Source organism: Ovis canadensis, chromosome 10 (assembly GCF_042477335.2).
Source record: "Ovis canadensis isolate MfBH-ARS-UI-01 breed Bighorn chromosome 10, ARS-UI_OviCan_v2, whole genome shotgun sequence".
NCBI classification, from domain to species: Eukaryota; Metazoa; Chordata; class Mammalia; order Artiodactyla; family Bovidae; genus Ovis; species Ovis canadensis.
The window spans coordinates 25,652,984-25,665,938 of NC_091254.1; the positions used below are offsets into that span (position 1 = coordinate 25,652,984).

General features: G+C 39.8%; 1 protein-coding gene and 1 pseudogene across 3 annotated transcripts in view; one reads left to right on the top strand and one right to left on the bottom strand.

Annotated features, from left to right (window-relative positions):
* Window positions 1–12,955, bottom strand: part of ELF1 (E74 like ETS transcription factor 1) — a 117,812-nt gene that overhangs the window by 82,513 nt on the left and 22,344 nt on the right. Inside the window, exon 1 of one of the 3 annotated variants that reach the window (XM_069602174.1) lies at window positions 3,426–3,712. The exons of 1 other annotated variant lie outside the window; for it this stretch is intronic. The gene's annotated coding sequence lies outside the window, so the exon portion shown is untranslated. Of the gene's footprint in view, window positions 1–3,425; window positions 3,713–12,955 lie in introns of those variants that run through there. One more of the 3 variants, XM_069602177.1, reaches the window with a different exon arrangement.
* Window positions 8,513–8,635, top strand: LOC138447023 (small nucleolar RNA SNORA70; annotated as a pseudogene).

Below are 12,955 nucleotides of genomic sequence, written 5' to 3' on the forward strand. Positions count from 1 at the left end.
AACGGCTTGTACACTTGTGCCTCTGTCAAAGGCTGAAAAAGATGGAGAAACAGAATACAACACCTCTGCTCTCTAAGAATTTACATTCTTATTCTTTTTTTAAATTTTGGTTTTTTAAATGTTTGGTTTAATGTTGATTTAATGTGTTGGTTTCTGCCATACAATAATGCGAATTATTGTATAATAAGACAACCGCAATTCGCCACACAGCCCCTCCTCCCAGCCTCCTCCGCCCCATCCCGTCCCTCCAGGCCGACAGAGCGCCAGGCTCCCTGCGCTACACGGTGCCTTCCCACCAGCTCTCTACCTTACACCCAAAGTGAGCGTGCGCTGACGCCACTCTCTCCATCTGCCCCACTCTCTCCCTCCCCCGCTGTGTCCCCAAGCCCATCCTCTACATCGGGGTCTCCATTTCCTCTCTGCAAATAGTTCCATCAAGACCGTTTTTCTAGATTCCATATATATGTTAATACGCTATATTTGTTTCTCGTATACATTCTTACTCTCATTGAAGATACTCTTCCAAACCTGCACAAAGAAATGCTACTCATTCTTCAATACTCCTCAAGACTCACAGACCTTTCATGCTCATTTTAAGACTCGGTCACCTTTCACCTCTAGGCAAGCAATCTGAACCAAAATTTAGTAACTTTGTGGTTTTGTTTCATTCTTCATTTATTTCACCTATGTTACCACACCCTATTTTCCCGGTAAGACTCTAAGTTTGTGAGACTAGAGCCCAGATTTTGTAGACTTGTGTGCCCTGTGTATTGTTTAGGATAATGATGACCACCACGTTGTGGAAAATTTGATACTGAATTAGGTTAGGGGACTCAGAAATTTAACAGATTCAACAGTCATATGAAAAGCAATTTAAAAATCCAGATTTCAGACCTAAAGAAAGGCAGATCTAAGGTAAATTTCAACCACCACAATAAAACATATCAAAAAGTTAACAGACAAAGATTCTGTATTCCCCAAACAGTTCTAAGAATCAAGTGCCTGGTATGTGAAGTAAACTTTCAAAGAAGAAGGTACAACAACTGGAATGAGATTATTACTTATGGGAAAGTTAAATTCAAGATTATACTTATGTTAGAGTTTAGAGACCTCCAGGTTTTGCAAACATATGCAGTTTCACACACACTTTAATAGAACAAGGCATCATATGAAACAGAAGATGAGGTAAGATTAAAGTGGAAATAAATCTGTCTTCGTATCTAGGAGTTCAAAGCAAATTCCCATCTTCCTTAGCCCCATCTTAAACAGGTAATGTCACAAAGCTTCAACTATGAAAAAATTCTAACAGTGAGAAAAAAGCTGCTGTAGAAATTAAACAAATGCCTCATCCTCTCTCTGATGAAAAAAGAAACTAGTCTGAACAAATTTTCAAAATCATTAGTTAACTCATTTGGCCATACCTTATCACCAAAATCATCACCAAGGAACTTAATGTAAGATTTTATTCACTCTTGAGGCAACACAGGCCATTTCAAACAAAGCATCACTTGTTGGTGGGGGCTCAACTGAGCAGCTTCAGACTGGAAGGCCTGCAGTCCAGCGCGACCTAACCTTGAGCAAGTCACAAGACCTCTCTGGGCCACAGTCTCAACTTTAAGTGTGAGGCAGCAGAACGATCTTCAATCTTTTAATGCGAAGTTCTTCAAACTGGTCATTCTAAGTTTAATTCTGATGACTCACTTTAACTTCTATTCAACTTTATGAAAGGAAAAGGGTGGGAAGGGGACTACATAATAAGTCATACTGGTTTGCCTTTGCTTCTACGTTTTTTTTTTCGTTTTCCCTCCCTCTCCTTGAAGGCCCACTTCAGTCTTCTCCACATAACAATAAACCCCACATAATACAAAAACGATTCGTATTTATCTTTATTTAAATCGTAATGGTGTCTTAATTTTAATACACTAAATTCTACTTTAATAAATGAAATCTTAATTATTTACTCATTTGTGTGCCCCTTGATTTTTCTCTGTGGGTCACCGGCCTTAAAAACTCAATAAAAAGAAAGGAAGGCAAAAGTTTCATTAAATTTTTCACACAGAGCAGACCAGAAGTAAATACAGCTTCTGCTTACTCAAAAGCTGACTAAACCAGCAATATGCAAACAAAGATGATAGCAAATGGCTCAGAGCTAAACTGGTAAAATGTCTGCTTATGCCTGTCAATTGAGATCTGATAACAGGAACAATCTTTTCAAAGAGTAAGAAATAATAATTGACTGCCTTTCTATCTTCCCTTTCATCTGACAGGCCTTCAGTCACTTATAAAAGTTATTAACAGCAAATCCTCGATGAACTAGCTAAATATCATCACAGTCAACAATAAATGACTTGCCAAGTTTGATTTCTGAAAACTGCATTTGTCATCACTGCATATTCAAACTTTACTGTCATTTAGATTTTAGTTTCACAAAATAACTTTTTAAGTAATATACCGCTTCATCCAGTTTTCTCAGAGCACCTGGAACTTGAAGGGACACCATTATATACACTTGACAAAATCTCCTAATTTCCATAATGAGAACTATCTCAGGAAAAGACTAAGTAATCTTTTATTAGTTTTTAATTTTTAATTCAAAACAAGCAAATTTGAAGAATAGTTGTATAGAGGGAAGGTCAACATTCCTTTTTTTAACACAAATCAAAATACTACATTTCCTCAGAAATTAGCTATGCTTCTAAGGTTGCTACTCTGAACAAATTTCTAGTGTGAATTATAAAACTTTATTATTTTTTCCTAACTAAATGAATCATTCTAGCCTTTCTTCCTCTTTAATAATCACTTTTACTTGTTATCTAAATGACTGCATTTTATCCAAACTTACATTCAGTTTCAAAATTAAATGTTTAGCATAAATTTCATTACCTTTAAAGAAACAAGAAAGAATTATTACAAAGAATATTACAGTCAGTGAGCAACACCTATGACTGAGTTGTCTACAAACTTCCCCTTAACTAAAATGCCAAAACAAAACCATCGCCCTTCAACTTCTTCCTTAACACTCAAATCACACACAAATAATTGTTTGCTAACTGTAATTTACAGAGCACCCTCACAAATATAGTCACATTTTTAAAAATTAGAATTTGACCTCGTTTCCTTTGTGGTATTAAAAAAAAAAAATCAAGAAAAGTCTCCTTTATTCTCAAGTCACACAGAGGGGGAAAAAGAAATCACAGAAAATAAAACAACTGCTTCATCAAGAAGATCTCAAAGCTTCCAGCATTTGAACGCTTTGTTTCCCCCTAGTAGCAAAGTGCAATCAGGCATGGGACCCCCGACACACATTTTTTCCAGAGAGTTAAAGATCACATTCAGCCATGTTCTTCGCCAGGTAAGAAGCACCCTCCCAGTTCATCAGCCCAGGAAACAGTCAGGAGCAGACACGCAAAATCTTAATGAGTTACCTTCCAATATTCTCGTTCTCTTTAGACACTGTCCTTTGGGCTGGAAAGTAAAAAGCTATCCGGCAAGTTTTGTGCTGTTAAAATGGCTCCTGTAGATTGGGGAAGTGGTGTCTGTGCTTCAGCTTATGAGTCATACGTGAAACTGAGTGTTTCTGAGGGAGGCACGCCCATGTTGCTGTGGACCCAGTTACTCTGCTAGGTCAAACATGCAAATCCACAGGTAAAAACGGGGCAGAGAGACAGAAAAGGGGGAGAGGGAGAGCCAAGCAGCCAGACCTCCCTTGATTAAACTATTACTCAGTCCAGGTTAATCACCATAATTTAAAATTCACAATAAAACAGAGTCAGAATCTATAAGGAAGCAAAATGAAAAACCTGCATGCTGTTTAAAAAAAAAATACAAATCGCAAATTTTAAAAGTTATTTTAATATAGCAACTAAATACAAAGATGAAAGGGAAGAAAAGGAGGGGAGGGGATGGAAGGGAGACAGCAAACTTTCTGGCTTTGAATGTACAACGCCCTGGGAAGCCTAACCTGGCTACTCATTAACGCTTACAGAAAAGGTGTATATTGCTATGTAATCTGGAAAAGCCAGCACGCCGCAATACCAGATGCAGATTTATAAATTCACTAAACAGATAAAATCCACTAGAAAATTCAAGGTTCAGTGGAAAAATAAGCGTGAATTACTAATCTGGTTTTCAGACTAAAAAAAGTAAACTTGGGGTTAAAAAGGAACTGAAGTCCAATACAGCAAAATGATTTTAAATAAAACTGCAAGCTTGATGAAACCCTATTTGAATCAGATTACCAATACAATCGTGTTTCATAACTCTACTGCTTCCAAGAGGCAGCCACAGTTCTCTTTACCTTTCAAACAGAACTGTCCACAAATAAAAGCCAACCAGGTATGCCCTGGAGAGCCCCAGGGTGTCAACATGTGGCCAGTGAAGTTCTGCTCTCCAAGCCCCTGTCCATCTGACAAGGTGCCCAAGCAGCTGAAACTGCAGTCACTACAGATATTTACCCTGTCCCTGGCTGCGTATATATTAATTTCTTCTAAGAGCTTAAATTGATCAGAATAGCTTGAAAGCATTAAGCACTTCCAAAAGTACTTTAAAAGCACAGCTCACTGGCTAGCCTTCATCCTAATCTTTTACAAAAAATAAATAGGATTTAGCAAGGTCTCCTCCCCTCAGTTAATTACTTGGAAGTAATCATTCTGCCCTACTAGAGGCACAGCTGAGGGGACAAGCTGTCACTGACTTAGGAACTTTGTAAACTGCTACAAAACGTAATGACTGTAAACCAACTTTCTGCCCACTAAGTGCCTGTTTATTCCATGTCACTGAACACTGCCTGGCTAATGTTTTTACTAAAATAATCTCCATGATTTAATAAATTATTAATAAAAGTTAGGCTAAAAAGAAAGAGGCATCACATGTTCTACCATCAAATATCATACCTGACTTGATTTAGAGCTCATTTATCCAGAAGGACTCTTTGGAACCCAAACACCAAGAGAGGCCCTCTGAGCAGCCATGGGAGATTTTCACTTGGAAAATCCCCAAGTTGTTTCCCAGAGTTAAAATTTATCTTAGATAATATCCACATAAGCCTAATTTGATTATCTTTTAGCCAATCGAATTATAAACGGTGGAAGAGGGACTAGTGAAAGGGTGATTTCAGAACTGACAAGTGACAGAGGGGATAATAAGAAAAGGGTTGTTGTCGTTGTTGTTGTTGTTTTCAAAAAGTCAATCGCTACAAATGTAACTTAAAAGTACTGGAGTCTGGGATAGTTAGGGAGTTTGGGATGGACATGTACACACTGCTATTTTAAAATGAACAGGCAACAAGGACCACTATATAGCACATGGAACTCTCTCTGCTGGATGTTAGGTAGCAGCCTGAACGGAGAATGGATACATGAATACGGATGGCTGAGGCCCTTTGTTGTGCATCTGAAACTATCCCCACAGTATCAATCGGCTATACTCCAATATAAATTAAATATTAAAAAAAGTACCGGGGTCTGAAGCCGCTCTGAAATATCAGAGGATATTCAGGATATCTGAGGATGTCACCAAAGAGTAAGCGCCTAGAAGTCAGCATTATGATAAAGGTTTTTAAAAAACAAATGACCAACATTAAACGCATAAACATTTTTATGAAGTATAGATACATAAAAGGGTAAACTTCTGCTGTTTAGAAAATCCATTTATATACAGTACTTCATTACCTGATAATGGCAGATACTTGGACTGTAATTTAAAAGAAGTACTTTTGGCCACCAGTAGAAGAGATGTGAAGTAAAAATAATTAACTTTTTTCAACAGAAACAAACAGCTGTTCCCAAAGAGGTGATGCAGAGTTGCTACTGTAATATATGGCCACTCTGCTCAGGGGTGTCTCCATAACCATTATTTCACCACCAACAGGAACTGGATCCTGGTTCTATTCACAGTCCCCCATAATCAAGCTCCGCCAAAAAAAAAAAAAAAAAAAAAAGCCTGGCAAACAGTTTAGCACAGGATGGGTTCCAATACCAGCTCTGCTTCCTATTAGCTGTGAAATCCTGGGAAATTACTAAAACCTGTGCCTAAACTTTCTGATCTATAATTTAGAGTAAGAGTACCCACCTCAAAGAATTATTGTGAAAATTAAAGTCAGTTCATATACTACTATTTGGAACATGTAAAGAACTTTCACAACTCAAAAATAAGAAAACAAACCAACTTTTTAAATGCTCAAATGATTTGAACAGATACTTCACAAAAGAAGAGACACAGATGGTAAGAACAGAAAAGATCTCAACATCATTGCTCAATAGAGAAAAGCAAATTAAAGTCACAGGCCCACTACACCCATTAGAGCAGATTAAAAACACCACCACCATCCACAATACCAAGGGCCAGTAAGGATACAGAACAACCACCCCTCCCACACACTGTTGGTGGGAATGCCCATTTGGAAAACAGTTTAGCAATTTCTAACCTAGGGCTTCCTTTGTGGCTCAGCTGGTAAAGAATCTACCTGTAATGTGGGAGACCTGGGTTCGATCCCTGAATTGGGAGGATCCCCTGGAGAAGGGAAAGGCTACCCACTCCAGTATTCTGGCCTGGAGAAGTCCACAGACTGTAAAGTCTATGGGGTCGCAAAGAGTCGGACACAACTGAGAGACTTCCACTTCCACTTTAGCAATTTCTTACACAGTTAAAAATATACTTATCATACAATCCTGCTGTCCAACTCCTAGATACTTACCCAAGAGAAATATATATATAAGCTTCTACATAAATATTATCACCAAATACTGGAATTGCAAATGTCCAACTGGTGAACAAATAAACATGTGGTATATCCATACAAGAGCTTCTGTGGCGGCTCAGCAATAAAAAACCACCGGCCAGTGCAGGAGACATGGGTTCAATCCGAGTCAGGAGGATTCCCTGAAGGAGGAAATGGCAACCCACACCAGGATCCTAGCCTGGAAACTTCCATGGACAGAGAAGCCTGGCAGGCTACAGTCCACAGGGTCACAAAGAGTGAGCCACGACCGAGCAACTAAACAATAACATGTCCATACGGTGGAAGGCTATCAGCAATAAAAAGGTATGAACTTCTACACGGGATGACGATACAACACAGACGAATCTAAAAGCGTTCGGCTAAGTTAAACAAACCAAACTCAAAATGCATACTGTAGGATTCCATGTATGTGACATTTTCCAAAAAGCAATACAGACAGAAGAAATCCTATCCATGGTTGGGAATGAGGGGAGTGGGTTGACTACACAGAAGAACAAGGGAACTGTTTGGGGTGATGGAAATATCTCGTATGGTTGGTTGCGGTATTGGTTATAAGACCTGTACCTGTCAAAAATCACTACATAACTAAGAAGGGCAAACTATAGAGTATTGTAAACTACACATCAATAAACCGGACTTAAAAAAGAAATCCAGTTCATGGGTACTACAGTGATTAATACAGTAGCAGGTGCTTAGTAAACACTTCATAAATATGAGCTGCTATGACTATGCTTCACAGTAGAAGCCACCAGTATCAAATACTTCAGGAAGACAAACTTTAGATCTCTAAATTTCTATGTAAATAAAATGTGGCATCTCAGATTTGTGATGGAAATACAATGTACCTGTATATACTGTGCATGTTTATTTCTAAAATTAGATATATATATCAAAGTCAGTATATATCTTAATATAGAGTTGTCACATCTGGGGGAATTGCCAACATTCATATTCGAACTATTAGCTGAGAAAGATTTCAACTAAATGAATGTATTAAATGCCAACTAAAGTTAAGACACTGTTTATTTCTTTAAGATGGAACTCATGAAAAGAATTTACTGTGTAAGCAAGCACTCTCTTCTTCCTTTTTATTTTTACCTCTTCTCCTTGACCTCAAATTTGAAAACTTCGAGTATATAAAAATACAGAACAGTCTTAAGTTTCATATCTAGGAAACCTGGCCTTTAAAAAAAAAAGGTATGATTTGAATCTTTCTGGGTGAGCAGCTAACATGCTTCCATTCAGAGATGGAAGAAGAAAAGATCAAACCATTAAAATGACAAATGACTAAAATCACTCTCCTCTACTATTTTTATATAAAAATAAAAATTTAAAGACTGAGATTCAGTGTTAGACCAATCTTTCAGGGGGACAGCATTAGTTTTGTTGATGCTAACACCTCTCAAAGGGTAATGCTAGGTTCTGAGCAATGTGTTCAGTTCAGTTCAGTTCAGTTCAGTCGCTCAGTCGTGTCCGACTCTTTGCAACCCCATGAACTGCAGCACGCCGGGCCTCCCTGTCCATCACCAACTCCCGGAGCATTCCCAAACATGAGCTTAAATGTAAAACATAGTTAATTCTCCATTGTCTATCGCTAGATTTGTTAAACCAAGGCCCCCTCCCCATTTCTGCACAGATTACCAGGACTCATCCACAAGAATGTTCTCCTGGTCAAGTGTCTATGTGTTTTCACAGGCACGGTGAAGGTGAAAGGACCACAGCTGCGTCTGGCTTTGCTCATTACTACATTCCTACCACTAAGACAGGGTCCATTTGCAGCCAATTAAGTGGACTATGTTTGCTCCCCATGGGGATGTAGTGTGCCATGGGCACACACAGAACCCTCCTCAGTGTGTATACAAGTGCAGGTCGCCCTAAGGGACCCCGGAGACAGTCCTTTTCACTGGACATTCCTGACTGGCATGGTGTTCCCAATCTATGCTCCAGATAGGGATATATGTGGTGCTTTGGAAAGCCCCAGGGCACAGGGGCCAGGGTCTACATTGGTCAAGCCATAAGGTCCATCCTCACTAAGCAGAATAAAGAGCATATGATTGAGGCCCTCTGCTGGGCCAAGTCCAAGCTCCCTGGCCACCAGAAGACACATATCTTCGAGAAGTGGGGATTTACTAAGTTTAATGTCAATACATTTGAAGACATGGTGGCAGAAACGTGGCTCATCCCGGACGGCTGTGGAGTCAAATACATCCCTAATCGAGGCCCTCTGGACAAATGGTGGGCCCTGTAGTCATGAGAGCCTTGGTGCTATCCCCTCCTTACTCATGCCCACGGATAAATCCTACTTTTCTTTCAAAAAAAGAAAAGGACAAGGTCCAACACATAGCAGAAACTCAGAGACATGAATACTATCCCAACCACACACATCCATCAGTAGACACTTACTTTGAACCATGATTCGATACAGCAGAATTCACGTAACTATGTTACCAGATTCTCCTGTAGGCACTGCTTTGGGTGTTAGATTTTCCTTTCTTGTCAAAAATAACCAAGATTTAACTGTACAATTATATTCTTTTTGATGCTTCCAAGTAACAGGCTAACTGCAAATCTCAAGTTTCGTATCATAGGAAATTGTATCTCTTACAATCTAAAATTCAGTATTCCAGACAGTGTGTCTTCTCCCTCAGTGGACTGTGACCAGGCATGCTCCTCCAGATTACCCAGTCTGTGAAGACGCATGCCTACTCCCAGGAGCAGAACCAGCGGTATGGGCGGAGCCCAGGCTTCTGAGAGCCACGGCTCTGCTGCTCTGCAGCCCTAGACCCAACGCAGTCGGTGCTCTTCACCCGGCAGCCACTCCGAAGGACGGCCACCTTACTGCTCAGCAATCTCCAAATGTTGTAGAGGGGAAATCTTCTATTTTTCAATCTGAGATTAGAGTGTGACTCCAGTTCCTCCTGTGCTACTCTTCAGGTAAAAGTAACATCACGGGAAAATAACATCTCAGCAACATCCTAACTGTCCCTTTCTCTACCACCATCTACTTTCAATTCACCTTTCACTATTGTCAGAGAAATCTTCCTGAAGAACAACTCTGTGAGTGATGTGATGATCACTCACGGCTGAAAAACCAACTTTGATTCCCTACAGGCAGAAAGCTGGACCACCTATCCCGGTGTTCAAAGTTCTCACACTGTGACTTCAATCACCTGTTTCCGGCCCTGTCTTCCCCTCTCTCCACCTCCCCACTGTCTCTCGTGGGGCTCTTTTTCTCTCTGTCCTTCCCTCCCTCTGGCCTCCCCCTCCCCCTTCACTCACACACACACACACTCCAGGCTTACTGAAACCTTTTGGATTGTTCCATTCCTGTTCGTTTGCCTTCTGTGAGCTTGGAAAGCAGTTGCCTTACTTCCTACCCTTTCCCTTATCTCTGCCTACTCATCCATCCTTCACAGTCTCAGTTCAAATGCCTTCTCTGCATGACGGTTCCCCCGTGTTGCTCCACTTACAATTATTATTACAAGAACTGACCACGAGGCTGAAAGAGAACTTCAGAGATCCTCTTTTCAGTCCACTGGTTTTTAAACTTCCCTGTTAAGTAGCTGAATTCTTATAAAAGTCTTCAAGGAACCTTACTACTGCATTTGTCTTTGGTGTGTTAAGAAAACCTGTAATACCGATACAATCCAGTCTCATTTAAAAATAGGGAAAGGAGGTCTGTGGGGTCACAAAGAGCCGGAAATGACTGAGCACACACATACACAAAGCAGGGCTACAGAAAGAAGTGACTTGACCAATGTCAAGTTAGTATCAGAGGTGAGGTACTCTTAGGCACTCATTCATTAGCAAATATTCACTGAGCTCCAGGCCCTTTTTATACAGCAGTGAAGAAAGACACCTAGGTGATAAATGATTTCCACTCACAGGGTACTTACATTCTAGCTAGGAAGAAAGAAATGTTATGAGCTAAATACACAGTATGGTGATTACAAAGAAAAGATACAAATAAAATGTATAGTATGTTAGTGATAAGGACAAATTAGAACAAAATAAAACAGCAATGAGAAGAATATGACAGTTTAGACAGCTAGTGAGGAAAAATTTCCCTTTGCCAGATTACTTCTAAGTAGAAACCTCAACCCATACCTAAGGAAGAACATTCCAGGCAGAAAAAGAGCCCATGCAAAGACAAACAGGGAGCTAGCCTGGTAAGTTTTAGGAAACCAAGAAGGCCAGTGTGGTTCCCGAAGAGAAAATAAGGAAGAGAAATAACAGGAGGAGGAAGAGTACTAGAAACTAAGGGAAAGCCTCACTGTTTAGACTTCAGCTGGACAGTTTTTGAGTAGCTGAGTCATAAGACTTGACTGCTGTGTTGAAAAAAGTCTGCAAACAACCAGGGATGGAAGAAAGAGGAGCTTATGCAATAGCAGAGAAGATGACAATGACTTAGAGGCGGCAGAAGAGGAAGATGTGATTAAATTATGGGTATGTTTCTAAGGAATATCCAATACGATTTTTTAATGGATGAAAGTGGGTTGTTGGGGGTGGAGGAGGCGGAAGGCTTCAAAACTCAATTTTTGGCAACTGGAAGACTGCAGCTGCCAAAACTGATAGGTTTGGAGTAAGGGAGTATCAGGAGTTACTGAACACAAAAAGGTGAACACAGATGGCAACGATTTGGGGTAGGAGGAGATCACGAGTTATGAAACACATAGAGTTTGAGAAGCTTATCAGCTATCCAAGTAAAAATGTCAAAACGAGTATACTGTCATGGAGCTGAATATAGTCCTGGAGCCTGGGGTAGAGGTCTGGGTTAGGTATACAAATTTGGGAGTCATTAACATATATGATATGAAAGGTACAGATATAAAAGGAAACAATGACAGACTCTGGGACACTGTACTTTGTAGAAGTAGGGAAGACGAGGTGGAACTAGCGAAGAAGGCTTTTTGAAAAGGAGTACGCAGCAACACAGCAGGAAAATAAGGCAAATGTGGTATTACCCTGATATCTGAGGAGCAGTATTTCCAGGAGGAAGAAACTGTGCCAAAGGCTGACAAAAGATCAAACACAAGGAGATCTGAGAAGAAAACGACAGCTGATTTAGCAACACAGACACGACTGCTGATTTTGAAAGAATTTTCATGGTGTGATAGAGGTTAAAAAAAAAAACCACAATATCAGATGAGAGACAGTTTAGCAGAGAATGAGAGGTGAGAAACTAAAGACAAAGTAATTTTGTTGTGAACAGGTCAAGAAAAGATTTTAGGGGTGAGAGGACACCGCTGTTTAAGAAAAGCAGTGCTTCTCCCATTGCCTAGAACATTCCATTTTGTATTGCAGTTAAGTTTGTACAACTCTGTGTCTCCATTTATAAACCAGTTATCCACTTGAGGGCAGGACTGTATCATACAGCTTCTACAACCAACTGTGACTGTGAACAGCAAGTTACTTCACACCACCATGGGATTTCAGTTTCCGTTTTTTGTAAAATACGGGGAGAATCTAGAGATCTGATAATTTTGAAGATCTATTTTAGTTCTGACATTTTATTGTTCCATAGCCTCTCCAAGTCCTCTAAATAGTGTTTGGGGAACTGAAAACAAAAATCACATTAAGGCTACATTTAAAAGAGAAGTTTCCTCATCAAATTTTTACATAGCTTACTGAAAGTAATACACAAAACTATCAGATATTCAGAACAACCTGGAAACTTTATAAAGTCCTCCAAAAATTCAATTTCACTTATTACACTTTATTAATAAAAGGTTGTGTGTTTGTTTTTTTTTTTTTAAGTGAAAGTCTCTCAGTCGTGTCTGTTGCAACCCCATGGACTATACAGTCCACGGAATTCTACGGCCAGAATACTGGAGTGGAGAGTCTTTCCCTTCTCTAGGGGATCTTCCCAACCCAGGGATCGAACCCAGATTTCCCACATTGCAGGCAGATTCTTTACCAGCTGAGCCACAAGGGAAGCCAAATCTATACTAATATTCTAGCAACATTTTTTTACCTTATGGTAGTAGGACATTTAAGTAAATAGTCTTCTAACACAAGTCCAAAACAGTTCATCTTAAAATATGCCAAAATTCCATGCTCTTAAAAAAAGACAACTATCTTTTCAAAAAATTAACTAATTAATTAAATTTGGGTCTCAGGTGTGGGATCTTTGTTGCGGCCCACAGGCTTAGTTGCCCTGCAGCACGTAGGATCTTAGTTTCCCCGCCAGGGACCAAACCCGTGTCCCATCATTGG